The sequence below is a fragment of the Podarcis raffonei genome, chromosome 17 (genome assembly GCF_027172205.1).
Source record: "Podarcis raffonei isolate rPodRaf1 chromosome 17, rPodRaf1.pri, whole genome shotgun sequence".
Taxonomy (NCBI): Eukaryota; Metazoa; Chordata; class Lepidosauria; order Squamata; family Lacertidae; genus Podarcis; species Podarcis raffonei.
The window spans coordinates 9660043-9676651 of record NC_070618.1 but is presented as its reverse complement, the minus strand read 5'-3'; the positions used below and the strand labels follow the sequence as shown (position 1 = coordinate 9676651).

The 16609-nt window shown below is 45.4% G+C and overlaps 1 protein-coding gene across 4 annotated transcripts in view; it reads left to right on the top strand.

The window, feature by feature from the left end:
• CLCN1 (chloride voltage-gated channel 1) overlaps window positions 1–16609 on the top strand; it is a 102177-nt gene that overhangs the window by 45856 nt on the left and 39712 nt on the right. The window contains exon 1 of one of the 4 annotated variants that reach the window (XM_053370438.1): window positions 16184–16341. The exons of the other annotated variants lie outside the window; for them this stretch is intronic. The gene's annotated coding sequence lies outside the window, so the exon portion shown is untranslated. Of the gene's footprint in view, window positions 1–16183; window positions 16342–16609 lie in introns of those variants that run through there. 4 annotated transcript variants of the gene reach the window in all.

Below are 16609 nucleotides of genomic sequence, written 5' to 3'. Positions count from 1 at the left end.
ATTTTGTTCTAACACGGGGTGTGGCTGAAAGGGCCAGTCCTCTGCAGTGGTTTTAGGAGCTGGTCAGGGGAACCAGGCCACATTGGAGTTCTCAGTGTGGGAAGTAAGAATGTGGCCTTGAGATGCTAAAATAAAAGGTAGTATAAAGTAGTCAATGATATAGGTGTTATGCACAGCAAAGATCAGCCTGTTCAGTCCTTTCACCTTTCTATATCAAGTGGATGTATTTTGCTTCTGAGGATCTTGTTAGTGTGTTATTTGTAGCTCAGTCCAACAAGCGCAGAGTGATGCTGTTGCCTTACAACAATCCTGTGCGATAGATTAGGCCAGGGGTCGCCAACCAATTTGGGCCTATTTCACATTTGGATTTTTGAACAAGTGCCATGGGTACCCAGTGGCGTAGCGTGGGGGGTGCAGGGGGGCCCGGGCGCACCGGGTGCAACATCTGGAGGTTAGGGTTAGGGGGCGCAAATCCACGGGTTAGGGGGCGCAAATTACTTGCCTTGCCCCGGGTGCTGACAACCCACGCTACGCCACTGTGGGTACCACCTTTTCTGGTCAGTTCTCTCCCCCATCCCAAGGGTCAGCCTCTTGGAGAAAAAGACTGAAAGAGTAGACATAGACACACAAAGCACACACTATGCTTTTCTGAGGTGCATGGGTAAAATTTGGATCCTGTATAATTTAAATGGAATCCCTTGAGGTTTTTTTAATTTTACAGTCTCCCCCCAAAAAAAAACAACCCCCCTACTGTCAAATTAAAGCTTACATCAGTAGATAGCACAGTAAACAACACAGATCCAGTGTTTGGTATGGATTCTCTTGGATGGATAGCAGCAAAATTACCAACAAATCACAGGATGTGTCTGTGTACAAAGAGGCGAGTTATGATTTTATGGTGACTTTGAAAGACTCCCTTTAAAGTTAAGTCGATTCATAAGGATCTTCCTTGGATCCATGGTTTTATACCAAGGCAAAGCTGGAAAACACTAGAACCATGATTTTTATGGTCTGTGGTGGTGGTTGGGGGGTGAGAGGAGAGACCCATAAAAAAAATAAACAATTTCTAGAGGATCGATTTTACTGGGTCCAACTTGTGTGTGAGAGAAAGGGAGGCAATAAAGAGTATCTTGCAGTCTGTTCTCTGTTTCCTGAGTCCTAGAATCATAGAATCATAGAATCATAGAGTTGGAAGAGACCACAAGGGCCATCGAGTCCAACCCCCTGCCAAGCAGGAAACACCATCAGAGCACTCCTGACATATGGTTGTCAAGCCTCTGCTTAAAGACCTCCAAAGAAGAAGACTCCACCACACTCCTTGGCAGCAAATTCCACTGTCGAACAGCTCTTATTGTCAGGAAGTTCTTCCTAATGTTTAGGTGGAATCTTCTTTCTTGTAGTTTGGATCCATTGCTCCGTGTCCGCTTCTCTGGAGCAGCAGAAAACAACCTTTCTCCCTCCTCTATGTGACATCCTTTTATATATTTGAACATGGCTATCATATCACCCCTTAACCTCCTCTTCTCCAGGCTAAACATGCCCAGCTCCCTTAGCCGTTCCTCATAAGGCATTGTTTCCAGGCCTTTGACCATTTTGGTTGCCCTCCTCTGGACACGTTCCAGTTTGTCAGTGTCCTTCTTGAACTATGGTGCCTAGAACTGGACACAGTACTCCAGGTGAGGTCTGACCAGAGCAGAATACAGTGGCACTATTACTTCCCTTGATCTAGATGCTATACTCCTATTGATGCAGCCCAGAATTGCATTGGCTTTTTTAGCTGCCGCGTCACACTGTTGGCCCATGTCAAGTTTGTGGTCAACCAAGACTCCTAGATCCTTTTCACATGTAGTGCTCTCAAGCCAGGTGTCACCCATCTTGTATTTGTTCCTCTCATTTTTTTTGCCCAAGTGCAATACTTTACATTTCTCCCTGTTAAAATTCATCTTGTTTGTTTTGGCCCACTTCTCTAATCTGTCAAGGTCATTTTGAAGTGTGATCCTGTCCTCTGGGGTGTTAGCCACCCCTCCCAGTTTGGTGTCATCTGCAAATTTGATCAGGATGCCCTTGAGTCCATCATCCAAGTCGTTGATAAAAATGTTGAATAAGACCGGGCCCAAGACAGAACCCTGTGGCACCCCACTAGTCACTCTTCTCCAGGATGAAGAGGAACCATTGATGAGCACCCTTTGGGTTCGGTCAGTCAGCCAGTTACAAATCCACTGAATGGTAGCATAGTCAAGTCCTGTGTCACTCGCTTTTCCTCCACCTAGTCTACCAGATTTCTCTCATTTTCCTCATTTCCTCCAATCCGCTAGGTCGTTCCACTCTCTGCTCAACTTCCACCATGGTTATCTGGGTCTGGAAAAGCATATGGAGCTGAAAGAGGAAGTGGGAACAAGTATCATCCTTACCGCTTCCTCTTTCATCTTCATGTACTTTTCAAGGGAGAATAAGATAGCCGCCTTCATCTCCTTAGGAACTTGGAAGCTTTGCAGGCACCAAGGAAAGTGCTCAGTGGCACAATTCTGCCCACAGAAACTGTATTGGGAGCCCCATGGCTTGGCTAGACTGAGAAATAGGGCCTACCCCCAAGCTACCCAGAAAGTAGGAGGGATTTGGAACTTGTCCCCCATATTCAAACCCATCATTCTAACCAGCAGACTACAAGTCCTCTTCAGGCATTGCAATATTCAGAATAAGAGGCACGTTTGCCAACGCTGCCTTTGCCATGCTGAGCAGCAAAGTCTAAAGGGGGTTAATAAATGTATTTGCCTGTGTGCACAAACATGCTTCCATGTGATCCCTGCATAATGGGTTCTTAATCAGGTTGGAAGTGCATTCAGGTGAACATGTTTGTAAGCCTCCCTTTAGAGCTTGCTCATCACAGCAAAGGCAGGGTGAAGGGGGCATGGTGGCGTGTTTTGAATTTTTAATGCCCAAAGCAGACTACGCTGGTCCATGAGAATGGCTCTGTTTTTTAATGACTTGGGTGAGGTTTATATGTTGAATGGGGGAAAGAGGCTCTAAGAGGATGGAAGGCACAGCTTGGCTAAGAATGTAACGACTGCCTCACATATGTAGCTTTAGGCGCATTTTGGACATGGGCAAGTTTTGCAACTAGAATTCACATATTCTGGGGCTTTGCAAATTGGTGCACTGTGTAAAAGCAGCATGGATGAATGCTGATTAGATGAAGCTCTCATAAATTACTTAGGCTGGTTTCCTGGGAATATTTTGTTTGAAGTGGGAATTGGTAATCATTCATTCATTTTTTTGGTAACTGAATGTGGCAGTTCTATGAGGCATCGGGATCTGAGTGCAGCTGAGAAGAGTCTTGACAACATCCCTTTGATAATCAAGGGCCTTCTTCCTTCATTGACTTACATTCATCAGCCAACTCATTGAGAACCCATTGGCATGTGAATAAGGAAACTGATACTTCATCAGAATTAAACCCAACAGAATCTAAACAGCACCAGCCACAAGTTCTGTGTGCAGAAACAGGTCTCTTTGTACAGCTAATCACCTTTGTAATACATATCAAATACATTTTACACTATTTACATATTTGCAGGTAGGCAAGTATGTGCACAAGTCAAAAATTTCATATGCCTTGTTGAAGCATCATTTTGATGCTAAAATATTTTTATCTCAGAAATCATACTCCGGGTAATCAGCAGTCACAAAAAAAGCCCTCCTTTAAAAAGTTATCTTCCAGCACTCCTTGTGAAAATGTTCACATTCATTAACCAAACCAGATCTGATTTGCTATGCAATGTTATCACATCATTCCATTCACTCCGTGATCCCTGATTGGGCAAGAGCATACCCTCCAACATTCCTCAGATGAAAATAGGGACATTTCTCACTCTCCACTGACCCTCCTCGACCCCCCATATTTGCCCCCCGCCCTGAGCATTTCCACCACCACTACATCAACGGGACACAGCACAGACACCCTCCGCCATCCTGAGAAAATCCCTTAATCCTGATTTATTCTATTCTTTGATAGATTTATAAAAAGAAAAACACACCAATAAATAAATTTTAGGAGGGGGCAAGATTAGATGTGGATTCACAATGCAATATATATATATATATATATATATATATATATATATATATATATGGGATGTGGGTGTCACTGTGGTGTAAACCACTGAGCCTTGGGCTTGCCAATCAGAAGCTCAGCAGTTCGAATCCCCGCGATGGGATGAGCTCCCGTTGCTCTGTCCCAGCTCCTGCCAACCTAGCAGTTCAAAAGCACGCAATGCAAGTAGATAAATAGGTATCGCTCTGGTGGGAAGGTAAACAGTGTTTCCGTGCGCTGGCCACATGACCTGGAAAAACTGTCTGCAGACAAACGTCAGCTCCCTCGGCCAGTAAAGTGAGATGAGCGCCACAACCCCAGAGTCGTTCGCGACTGGACTTAACTGTCAGGGGTCCTTTACCTTTTCACACACACACACACACACACACACACACACACACACAGTGGTACCTCGGGTTACAGACACTTCAGGTTACAGACTCTGCTAACCCATAAATAGTACCTCGGGTTAAGAACTTTGCTTCAGGATGAGAACAGAAATCGCGCAGCAGTGGGGAGGCCCCATTAACTAAAGTGGTGCTTCAGGTTAAGAACAGTTTCAGGTTAAGAACGGACCTCTGAGGTAAAGGTAAATGTAAAGGGACCCATGACCATTAGCTCATCTCGCTTTATTGGCCGAGCGAGCCGGCATACAGCTTCCGGGTCAGAGGTACCACTGTATATATAAATATATAAAATCAAGACTTCTTGCGCTCCACTCTACTCCCCCTTTCTTCCTGGCCAGCGTGGCCCTGCTCTCTGCCTGCCCCTCTGAGCCGGCACATCACACAGGGCTGGGCCTCGGTGGCCTTAACCTCCCCTCCTGCTCATCCACCCTCCAGCAGCTGCTTCAAGCTGCCCAAAGGAGGAAACTGGAAGTGGCGGTCGAGGAGAGGCGATGGGATGCTCCCTTGCAGCCTCCTCTGCTGCTGCCATCACCACTCAGGGCAAGCGCTGGCTCATTTGCAAGATCGGTGGCGGTGGCACTGGCTGGGGAAATAGGGACATCCTTGGATCAAATCAGAAGCCAGGATGGCTTTCATAATTCCGGGACAGGCTCTGGAAAATAGGGGCACTTGGAGCATATGCGAGGTGCAAGTGGAAGAAGCACTCTGCCCACCTCCTGTAAAGTGGGTGCATGTGTGAATATTCACACAGTTTAATTAAATATCAGTGCAGTGGTGGTGGGGATGCTATTCCACTTAGTATTTCTGCTTTAAAAAAATTTAAACCTGAGAGTATTTGATGCACCTCTAAAACTGATTCTAAAGATGAAAAATGGAGAATTCTCTCAGCTCGGGGAGGAGAACTGCCGAATGGAGGTGTAGAAAACAGTGGGGAAAATGAAGAAAGCAATGTCACTATTATTTAGTTACTCAGTTTGCAGACAGGACTTAGTATTTAAGAATACTGGAAAAAATAATTATCCACCCCTGCCCTGGCCGCTTTGACTTCCAGTTCAAAGTCCCAAGAGGAAGTGTGTGTGCATTGCTAATGAAGGGTTAAGCAATAAAAGGCCAAGAGCAATGGCAGAGATATGGGGGGAACCCAGGACAGAAATAGCAATCGGCAAGGTTGTGTAGCGATAAACATTGGCCTGGTGTGCTCTTGGAGAGCTACTGCAAGGGGTGAGGAGGAGTTCAGGATCAGGAGAGAGAAGGAGCTCACGGATTAGGCTGAGAAGAATGGAAAGGGGTCTGAACTTTGTGTACCCGCTGCTATGTGTGGAGCCCAAGACGAGAATAGTAAATGAAAAACCTTGTGAGGTCGTCATCACCACCCACAGCGCTTATATCTTCAGGCTGCATCGGAGTCAACTCAAGTGCTATGGTTTCCCCCGTTCCAGTGTAACTACATCCTGCAGTTCAGGAGTCTCCGGTATTAAGAACTGGTTATTTAATATACTGGGTAGCAATGTGTGCATTTATCCTTTTTTTCTTTTTGCATTTTTACTCACAATTTCAGCTTCTCCCTGCTTGGTGTTTATACCCTTCGGATATTTGTGGGCCGTTATCATATTGCTTCTTAGTCATCGTTTAGCCAGCTCTTTTAATCTTTCTCCTCAGGTCAGTCTCACCAGCTGCTGTCCAAGGATCTCCTGCAATTTTTGCAGGCCCTTTCTGGCCCTGTGCCCACGCCGTGGCATAACAGCACACTGCAAAAGCTCTCTTTAGAACTTGCAAGCATAATATTATAGAGCTCGCATGCGGGAGAAGCAATTGGACTGATTTTCAGTATTGATCAGAAGAGGGTAGTTGTTTTTTTGAGTAACATCCTTTCCAGGCTGTACCCAGGATTTTTGTGGTGAACTTAAGGATATATTTGTGACCATCTGGGGCTTATCAATCAATATGGAACAATAACCCCCCCTCCCTCTCTGCTGTTTTTGGACTGCAACTCCCATCATCCCTAGCTAGCAGGACCAGAATGCTTGTACTGTGCCCTAATCTCACCAAATAGATTGGGCGTTCTCTTTAGCCCTATCCAGGTGTTTAAGAACACACAAAAAGGAGATAAGTAATGCTGCACACATGCAGCTTGCACATCTCACCAGCTTTTTCCACATATTGGGGGGGGGGAATGCCCCGAATGCACAGAGGAAATTGGGGAGGGACCAGTGGAGGGGTGGGGTGAGTGTGCGGGCTCCAGCTTTCCTCCCTCACATGATTATTGCTCAAATAGGAAAAGTTGTACTCCTAACAAACTACCTACCTGAGCTAATGGATGTAATATGTGGTTGGGTGCTACGGAGCTCCAGTCTGTATTTTTCATTGGACCCTCAAAATTTATGTCATCGCTGCCTTGTTTGGAAGACTCCAGATTTCCTGGCAGCCAAGACAACCAAGGGACAGTTTTCTTATCTGGTTCAGAAAAGGGTGGTCTAGTGGTAGTCATGGGCATAGCCAAGGGGGGCAGGGAGGGGCAGCTGCCCCCTATCAATAAAAATAATTAAAAATAGCTAACTGAGGTTCTGCCCCCCCAACAAAAGGCCTGCTCCCCCTAAAATAAATCCTGGTTACACTCATGGTGGTAGTGGGTGTTTTGTTGATTCCTTTATTATGTTCATGGGACGCGGGTGGCGCTGTGGGTAAAAGCCTCAGTGCCTAGGGCTTGCTGATTGAAAGGTCGGCGGTTCGAATCCCCACGGCGGGGTGCGCTCCCGTTGCTCGGTCCCAGTGCCTGCCAACCTAGCAGTTCGAAAGCACATCAAAGTGCAAGTAGATAAATAGGGACCGCTTACTGGCGGGAAGGTAAACGGCGTTTCCGTGTGCTGCGCTGGCTCGCCAGATGCAGCTTTGTCACGCTGGCCACGTGACCCGGAGGTGTCTCCAGACAGCGCTGGCCCCCGGCCTCTTAAGTGAGATGGGCGCCCAACCCCAGAGTCTGTCAAGACTGGCCTGTACGGCCAGGGGTACCTTTACCTTTTATTATGTTCAGATGAGTTTCTAGTTTCAATTTGTTGGTTAGCTTTTCTAGTAGGGCTGTTTCCCATACGGTTTGGTACCAGTGGTCCAGGTTCACTCCCAATAGGTCCTTCCAGAGTCTAGTTATGACGTTCCTGGCTGCTAAGAGTAGGTGGCTTATGAGTTCTTTGTAGCGTGAGTGTGCGTTATTGTCTTGAAAAATATTCAATAGGGCCAGTTCTGGAAACTTTTGAGACTGACTGGTTAAGAAGTAAGAAAAAAAAGCTAAGTGTGTGTGTTTTACAGCTGTTTTTAGTTTAAAATAGTGTTTTCATTGGATTGGATTGTTAAGTGTGGTTTTAACAATTGCCCAATAAATGTTACTTTTTATCTTTTAAGATAAGCCCTTGACAAAAGTGTTTGGGGCAAAACACATTGGGCATATTGCATGACTAAAGAACCTGTTCTTCTTAGCATCTTTGAAATTTTGCGCTCTCTCTTTTGCATGACTATTCTGATCTGAAGGGCTGCTGGACCCTGGAAGATGGTGGCATCTCAGAGGCTTCTGAGAGCTCTTGCAGGATTTCCAATACTGTACAGTACTGCTGATGCCTTGGTCTCCCTGTGAAGTTAGGGCAATAGATGTACTTGATCCAAATATCCTCTTCCACTGAGAAAGGTCCAGCTGGCTCCCTAATTCACTGGAAATCTCTAAGCTATGAAGCAGTTTGGGAGGTGGCTTGAACACAAGGTGGTAGATGACTCACGGTGTGTCTTGCTAAACATGGACGAAAGCTTGTTATTGAGCTTAATGTGGTATAGAACCAGTCTGGACACGTGTACCTCTACATGCCCTACCTTTGCCCTTCCTGGCATATAACATCAAGTCTGGAGGGACTTTGATCAGCTGGACCAGGGAGATAGTGAATACCTCATAAGTGGGGAAAGACCCGGCTGCCCTAGATGAGGCAGTCGTACATCCGCTAATGAAAAAGTCCTTCTGAGACACAGAAGATTGTAATAAATATTGGCAAATTCCAAATGTTGCCTTCCTGGGCAAGGTGCTTGAGTGGTTGGTTGCAGTTCAAGTCCAGTTGCTCCTGGATGAGACCAATTATCTACATCTATTTCAATCATGTTTCAGACCTGTTTTTTTGGCATAAAAGCTTGCTTGGTTTCCTTGATGGATGCCCCAGCCTGTTTCTAGGCACAATTCCAGGTCCAACATATTCTCCCTTTCAATTCAAGAAGTAAGAGAAATAGAGGCACACAGTGGTTAATTCAGATTTATTTGTATGCAAGTCCTACAGGATTTATTCCAGTGTAAGTGTTAGAGAGTTTCAGATTAGGGCATTGTTGTTGTTGTTTAGTCATTTAGTCGTGTCCAACTCTTTGTGACCCCATGGACCAGAGCACGCCAGGCACTCCTGTCTTCCACTGCCTCCCACAGTTTGGTCAAACTAGGGCATACACTAGGGCATATCCACACATACATGGGTTTCTCTTTCCACGTGTGAGTTTAAGTGCCTTCATCCCCACATGAGTGCTTTGAGTTTTATTCCTCCCAAATCCACCTCCATGTTTCCCTTCCACACTAATGGGTTAATGCTTGATGGGGGATGCGGGTGACACTATGGTCTAAACCACCGAGTTTCTTGGGTTTGCCAATCAGAAGGTCGGCGGTTCAAATCCCCATGACAGAATGAGCTCCCATTGTTCTGCCCCAGCTCCTGCCAACCTAGCAGTTCGAAAGCACGCCAGTGCAAGTAGATAAATAGGTACCTCTGCAGCAGGAAAGTAAACGGCGTTTCTGTGCGCTCTGGTTTCTGTCGTGTTGTTCCGTTGCGCCAGAAGCGGTATAGTCATGCTGACCACATGGCCCAGAGAGCTGTCTGTGGACAAACGCTGGCTCCCTCAGCCTGAAAGCAAGATGAGTGCCGCAACCCCAGAGTCACCTTTGACTGGACTTAACTGTCCAGGGGTCCTTTACATTTTTGCCCTTTTAATGTTTGATGATATTGGTACTTTGTCTTGTTGCCACCCTCCCCTCAATTAGTAGTTACTCATCCATCATAAAATCCAGAAACCCGAGGTCCAATTTGGGCATACATGCAAGAATTTGTTTATTCATGCACAAGCACCTTAAAAAAAAATTTTTAATAGAAGTTTTCCAATATTCCAAACCTACAGTAGAGAGGGGAGGTGGGGAGAGAGAGAAGGAAAACAGCACGTGGACTCTCAGTCTCTGACTCTTTCCCTCCCTTCCCTTCTGCATGAAATGAGGCTGGGAACCACATGCATCCCACTTTCTGCAGGTTCCCCACCACTGGCCTATACAGATGTTTTTGTATTCTGTATTTTCTAGTCTAAATACAGGTGTTTTATAGTCTGTGTTTTATATATTCTGTGATAGCTGAATGTGCGCACACACACTGTACCTTTAAAGCACATTCAAAACACGTTCCCCCTGCAAAGAATTCTGGGTACTGTAGTTTACCCCTCACAGAGATAAGAGTTCCCAGCAACCCTTAACAAACTACAGTGCCCAGAATTCTTAGAGGGGAAAGTTGTTCTTTAAAGTGTGTCTGCAGCTGTAGGAGTACGATTTAGTCCTCAGCTAAACATGCTTTAGTTCATATGATTTAAGACACCATCAACTCCTGTCATAGCATGGTTGAATAGAAATAAGACGCAATGGATTACAGTGTATAAGTACAGTATAAGGACTTTGTTTTTGTTTTGTTTTTAAAGTTGTTTATTGCTGCATCATCATAGTTAGGTCAACATCATAGGTAGTCACATTTTATGCCGTCTGCAATGCTTCCTGAAGCTGTTCTGTTATTCTATCCCATCATATTTCCTCCCTCCTTCTTTGTTTCCTCTATATTTCTTGGCTTTAAAAAGTGTTTTTCTCCTCTTTCTACGCAGTTTAAAAACAGTCAGAAGGGTAAATATTTTATTTGATATATTGATGGCTTTTTACTTTATCCCCAATTGACTTGGGGGAAAAGAACTCATTGTTTTCAGGCTCTCTGGGAATGAGTTGGTAGGCTTCCACCATGTGCATTTGTGACACAGTAAAGTCAGAAAGGAATTATTTTCACTTGCTTTCCAGAACAGTAGTTGTATTGGTCCGTTCTACTAAAATCATCATCATCATCATCATCATCATCATCATCATCATCATCATCATCATCTCTGTATACTTATTTGAAGGCTCATCCAGGTTTCGTTTATCCTGCTGCTTTCCCCCAGGAAAACCTGCTCTTTAGTGCTGAATCGGAGCAAACGGCAACCAGGTTTTCCGCAGATGGTTGTTGGCTCCAATTTAGCACTAAAGAGCCTGTTTTCCCTGCGAAAGCAGTGAGACAAGTGTAAAACCACTCAGACCTGTGTCTAGAAAGCACGGGACAGGCGAAAAACTGCTTGGACCCATGCCTTTTACGCATGGGACAAGCGGGAGTGTTGGCAGTCCTTGAGAGTAACTCTATCAAATACAGTAGGGCTTACCTTTGAATAAATCTACAGAGGATTTGGAATCATTCACTGAGGTAGCCACGGTGAAAATTAATGTACTGAGGTGTTTATTGCAGGTTAGTTCTGCCCGTCCTTGGCTTTGGCTCTGCCCCTTACTGGCATGCAAACACCCCACCAACTGTTAGTAGAGCTCAGTCGGTAGAGCATGAGAATCTTAACCTCAGGTTCGTGGGTTCGAACCCCACGTTGGGCAAAAGATTTCTGCATTGCTGGGCGTTGGACTTAGATGACCCTTGTGGTCCCTTTCAACTCTATGGTTATATGAGGAGGGCTCCACACTTTGGTGGCATGGGAATGTGCCCTAGCATACTGCTGATGAGGAAATGGAACCCTTAAAAGAAGAAAAGTGGGGGAAAAGATTGCCCACCCTTTTGATAAATGATGGTTTATTTCAAGAGGGAGGAACCTTCTTCAGCCCAAGGACCTGCAGGGCAACCATCTGTGAGCCATTCATCAGCGGTGTGTGGGGCAGGCCCAAAGTGGGTAGAACAACAAGTATTAATTTTACCTTTGTATAGTAAGCTTGTTTCTGCACACACCGGTATACACAACTCTCTGTTCTCCATCCAGACAGGAAGGAGGCATCTTGGATTACAGTTTGCACAATCCCAGACCACTTGTCCTCGCTGGATAGGGCTTACGGGAGTCAAACAGCATCAGAGGGGCACCACACTGCTATCCCTGTGCAGAAAGAAACAATTGTCCACGCCACGCCACCAAAACAATTGTTTAGGTCCTTAGGACAAGGATGGATGAGGAAATAGGGGGTACATTTAAAGGTAAAGGTAAAGGGACCCCTGACCAGTAGGTCCAGTTGTGGCCAACTCTGGGGTTGCGGCGCTCATCTTGCTTTATTGGCCGAGGGAGCCGGCGTACAGCTTCCGGGTCATGTGGCCAGCATGACTAAGCCGCTTCTGGCGAACCAGAGCAGTGCACGGAAACGCCGTTTACCTTTCCGCCAGAGCGCTACCTATTTCTCTACTTGCACTTTGATGTGCTTTTGAACTGCTAGGTGGGCAGGAGCAGGGACCGAGCAGGGAGCTTACCCCGTCACAGGGATTCGAACCGCCACTCTTCTGATCGGCAAGTCCTAGGCTCTGTGGTTTAACCCACAGCGCCACCCGTGTCCCTTGGGGTACATTTAAGAGTGGTGAAAACCATCAGTAGTAATGAAGATGTCCCAAACAGGGAGTCCCACTGCACATTATGCTTGGATCTGTGTTTTAAAGCCCCAACACCATGGTTTATTTTTAATAAAAGCAAGGAGGAGGACATTTGGAGCAAATAAGGAGAAGGCGATTCATGTATTCTTAACCCTTTCTGCTGCAAATCCAATGGCTCTCCCCTCTCCCTGTAAGAATCACAACATCACATTTGTCAACGTGTGGTTACCCCTAACCAACCAGCCCCCACCCCATCCTTTCGTAGGAGATTCAGAGAGGGGGAGCTGAGTTTTATTTGGCTCAATGCTCTCTGTCCCTCCCCAGCAATAGTGGCAAGGGCAGTGTCTTGTTCTGCTGATTCAAGCATCGCCCATCCTCCTCCTGGCACTTGGAGCATGTGTGTCTGTGTGTGCAGAAGATGGGGAGGAGGGCCGTGTTCTGCGAGGTGTGAATTGCCAAGAGCTCAGGACATTTGCTAGTGGGGGAACACGAGCCTCCTAGTGAGCGTTCAAGCCAGTGCTGGGTTATTGAAGGGCATGTGACAAAAGAGCTGTGTGTTCTCAAATAAATCCTTCCCCAGGCCGCTCACCGAGAAATGGGGGCCATGCAAAAAGAAAGGGAGGAAGGGGATTCAGAAATCTACTTGGCGTGTAAGACAGCATATTCAGCTAGCTCAAAGCCCTGTTGATCCACAGTACTACTTAAAGAGCAGGAAAGCACCTTGAACTCTGAACTCCGCCCAACCTAGGCTCCACAATCTTGCCTGCAAGTCCCCGGGGCATTCATAAGTAGAAGTTAAATTGGAGAAAAGAAGCAAGAGGGACAACAGGAAGAAACTAACCCTTTGATTATTATTTTTTTGCTGCAGTGGAAAACCCTCTTTTACTACTCCTCTATTTTATTGCAACTCAAAACTCACCTAGAACCACTAGGGGGAAGATCACGCACAAGACACAGCCACTCCAGAGTTTCTCACTGAGCCCCATTATAAAATATATTGCAGCCTTGGACTAGAGGACTGTGTTATTTCCCACTGGGAGAGGCTTTGTCTCTTCGGTGGCTGAAAATAGTAGTACTTCCTTCTGAGGTTCAGTGCTAAAGTATTCTTGCTGTGCTTTGTGATAATATGATCCTTAAAAAAAAAAAGGCTGTTGAGAACTTAAGAATAAGTTTCGTATTTATTACTGTTGGAAATCTTATTTTACATTGATTTATTTAGTTTGGACAACTTACCTTTCTGCCTTACAGAATCAGTGTGCTTTATGAAAGCTATTTTGACCAGGGATGGATGAATCTCGACAGTTTTCAGTTTCTCTCAGTTTCTTCTTTTTCCAAACTTAACTTTGGTTCATTACATATCTGCATCAGCTTGTGCGTGTTTTTGATAGAAAGTCCTCATGAAAAGATGTCGGCATTTTAGAGCACATTTCTCCAAAAATATACCCAGTTTTCTATACATTTTTGCCTAATATGCGGACATTTGCAAGCAGCTTTCCCTAATACAATGCATTCCCATAAGTCATTTTCAGCAATATATACATTTTTCTGTTTGCATTTCCCTAATGGGCATGTTTTTGTACACATCTATTTGGTTGGAGAACCAAAATTCAGAGAAGTGCAATTTCAAATGACGGCCATGTTTAAATTAGCACCAGGAGTGGATTGCTCACAGTGGGGAGAAGCCTCTGAAATGGACTTCTGACAGGAATTGGGATGGGTGAGGTCAGGGCTGCCTGGAAGCGGTGAATCGCAACCCGCACGTGCGCAGATGCACCGCTGCGGGTTGCACTCTTTTCATGTTGCAAACGGGCCTCCAGAACGGATCCCGTTCGCAACCAGAGGTACCACTGTACCGTATTTCACCGCATCATTGTCACTACCTCATAATAGTCGCACCCCTTTATTCGGGCCCTAAAATCGGTCCCAAAGCATTCACCGCACAACAGTGGCAGGGCATTCTCAGAGCGCATGCTCAGTACCAGCTGAAGGTGCAAGGGGAGCCGACGGGCGGAAATATCTGCAATGAGTGAGGCACGAGAGACCTTGATTGCACCAAAAACACTTAGTAACAATAAGCAACATAAACATAAGCATGTTTGGCAATAAAAATTGTTTCCTCACATAATGGTTGTGCCTCGGTTTTTCACCACATAATTGCCACACCATTCTTTTTTTGGAAAAGAAGAATTGGCATTAAAAATGTGACTATTATGCGGTGAAATACAGTAACTCAGTGAATTTTACGGCTGAGGGACAAATTAGACGATTGAATACGCTCCTGGCTTTTTCTGTTTGTTAATGAATATTAGTACAGTGGTGCCTCAAGTTAAGTACTTAATTCGTTCTGGAGGTCTGTTCTTAAGCTGAAACTGTTCTTAACCTGAAGCACCACTTTAGCTAATGGGGCCTCCCGCTGCCACCGCACCGCCGGAGCACAATTTCTGTTCTCATCCTGAAGCAAAGTTCTTAACCTGAAGCACTATTGCTGGGTTAGAGAAGTCTGTAACCTGAAGCGTATGTAACCTGAAGCGTATGTAACCTGAGGTACCACTGTAAGTAGAAGGCTGATAATTTCACTGGAAAACTGAAAGGAAGAACTTCACTGGGTACATGGCAGCAGCGGATAAAGATTTCTTCATCGCCATCCCTCCTGCCACCTCATAGACCAGCAAATGGACGTAAAGCTTCGTCCCAGCCCAGGTCATGGAGAGATTTGGGGAGAGAATGCTGAGAAGCAACCTTGTCAAATTGCTCCAGATCGTCTTCCATTCCACATCTCCACCAGGGCAGCGACAGAGGTGTTGTCATAGTATTCTCCATCATCCTTTGGATATTTTGGAAATCTGTTGGCTCTGTTAGTCTTTGTGGGGTGGCTGGCTATTCCAGTGGCATAGGATGGGCGGGGCAGCCGGGGCAGTGGCCCCTGGGTGCATTTTTTAAGGGCAATTTTTTTGGGGGGGGATGCCTGCTGTATCCTCATGCCACCACAGCGGCTCAACCCCGTGCCACTCTGTGAGGGCAGCTGCTTTTTGTTTCGCTGGCAAGGGTGTGGAAAGACTATATGAACAGAAGTGTTTACACAGAAAGTTGGGATGATAATTTTCCGAGCTTCTTCCGCAGAAGTATGAGGAACAATTGCTTTCTGGGTACGATGGCTCCATTTGGTGAGCTGTCTTAAGGGGGGAGACATTCTCATATCTTGTTTTATTGCAGGAAACTATGGAAATCCTACACATGTGCCAAGCTCTCCACTGGGAAGGTGCTGGCTATTATAGCTTCCTAGCAGGTTTACATGCAGCCATTGACACATGCCCCGAATTTTCATGCATGACCATCTGCTTGATAAATCACTGCAGTTTCATACACTTCTGGGTTGGAGCTGTGTGATTTGTGAAATTTGTAACATACACTACATCTCTTAACCCCTTGAACAATTGACACCTGAATACATTATTCACCTGTGACTCTGGAAAGATGGGGGAATTCTGCATTTACAAGAGCTGAGGCCTTGTCTCTTGCATGAATCCCTTTTGGTATTACATCACCTTCTTGCTAAGTGCACCCAAGCTTGTGTGTTGGTGAGAAATGAGGCGGGAACTCTTGGCATATACAGTGGTACCTCGGGTTACAAACACCTCAGGTTACAAACACTTCAGGTTACAGACTCCGCTAACCCGGAAGTAGTACCTCGGGTTAAGAACTTTACCTCAGGATAAGAACAGAAATTGTGCACCAGTGGCACGGTGGCAGCAAGAAGCCCCATTAGGTAAAGTGGTACCTCAGGTTAAGACCGTTTTCAGGTTAAGAATGGACCTCCGGAACAAATTAAGTATGTAACCAGAGGTACCACTGTACAGGATCTTCCAGTGGGTTCAGTGTGCGTTGTTAGATAACATCTACGGTATTGATCATTCTTTGACACTAGCTACCAATTCTGTCACTCATTCTTCCCTTTCTCTGCTTCTGTGTCTCACTTTGTGTGTTATTATTATTATTTAAAATTGCAGCCTCAGCATCTTCCATTTATTGTTGATCATAGCCATTTTGAAAATAATCTTATTTTCTTCCTGTTGCTCTGCAGCACTGGCTTATTTCCTGTGTCTGGCTGGTCTGTTGATTTTAATGCCAAAGAACTAATTACACAGTGGTAAATGATAATGATTTGTAAATGATATGATCACGTGGGTTACAGGGATTGTACACGCAGGTCCGGCTATCAGAATACTTCTCATGCAAAATTTCAGTTATCTGAACACAAAGAATTATACTCAAACATTGCTACACAAATGGTTGATTCAGATATCCGAATGTCCAGAGTTGCCCACTTCTTTAGTTGTTTGTGTTTTGCTGGTCACTGGCAGTCATTTCAGGCAGAAGTCATGGAGGGAGAGAGGGAGATTAGCAAGATCAGGGAA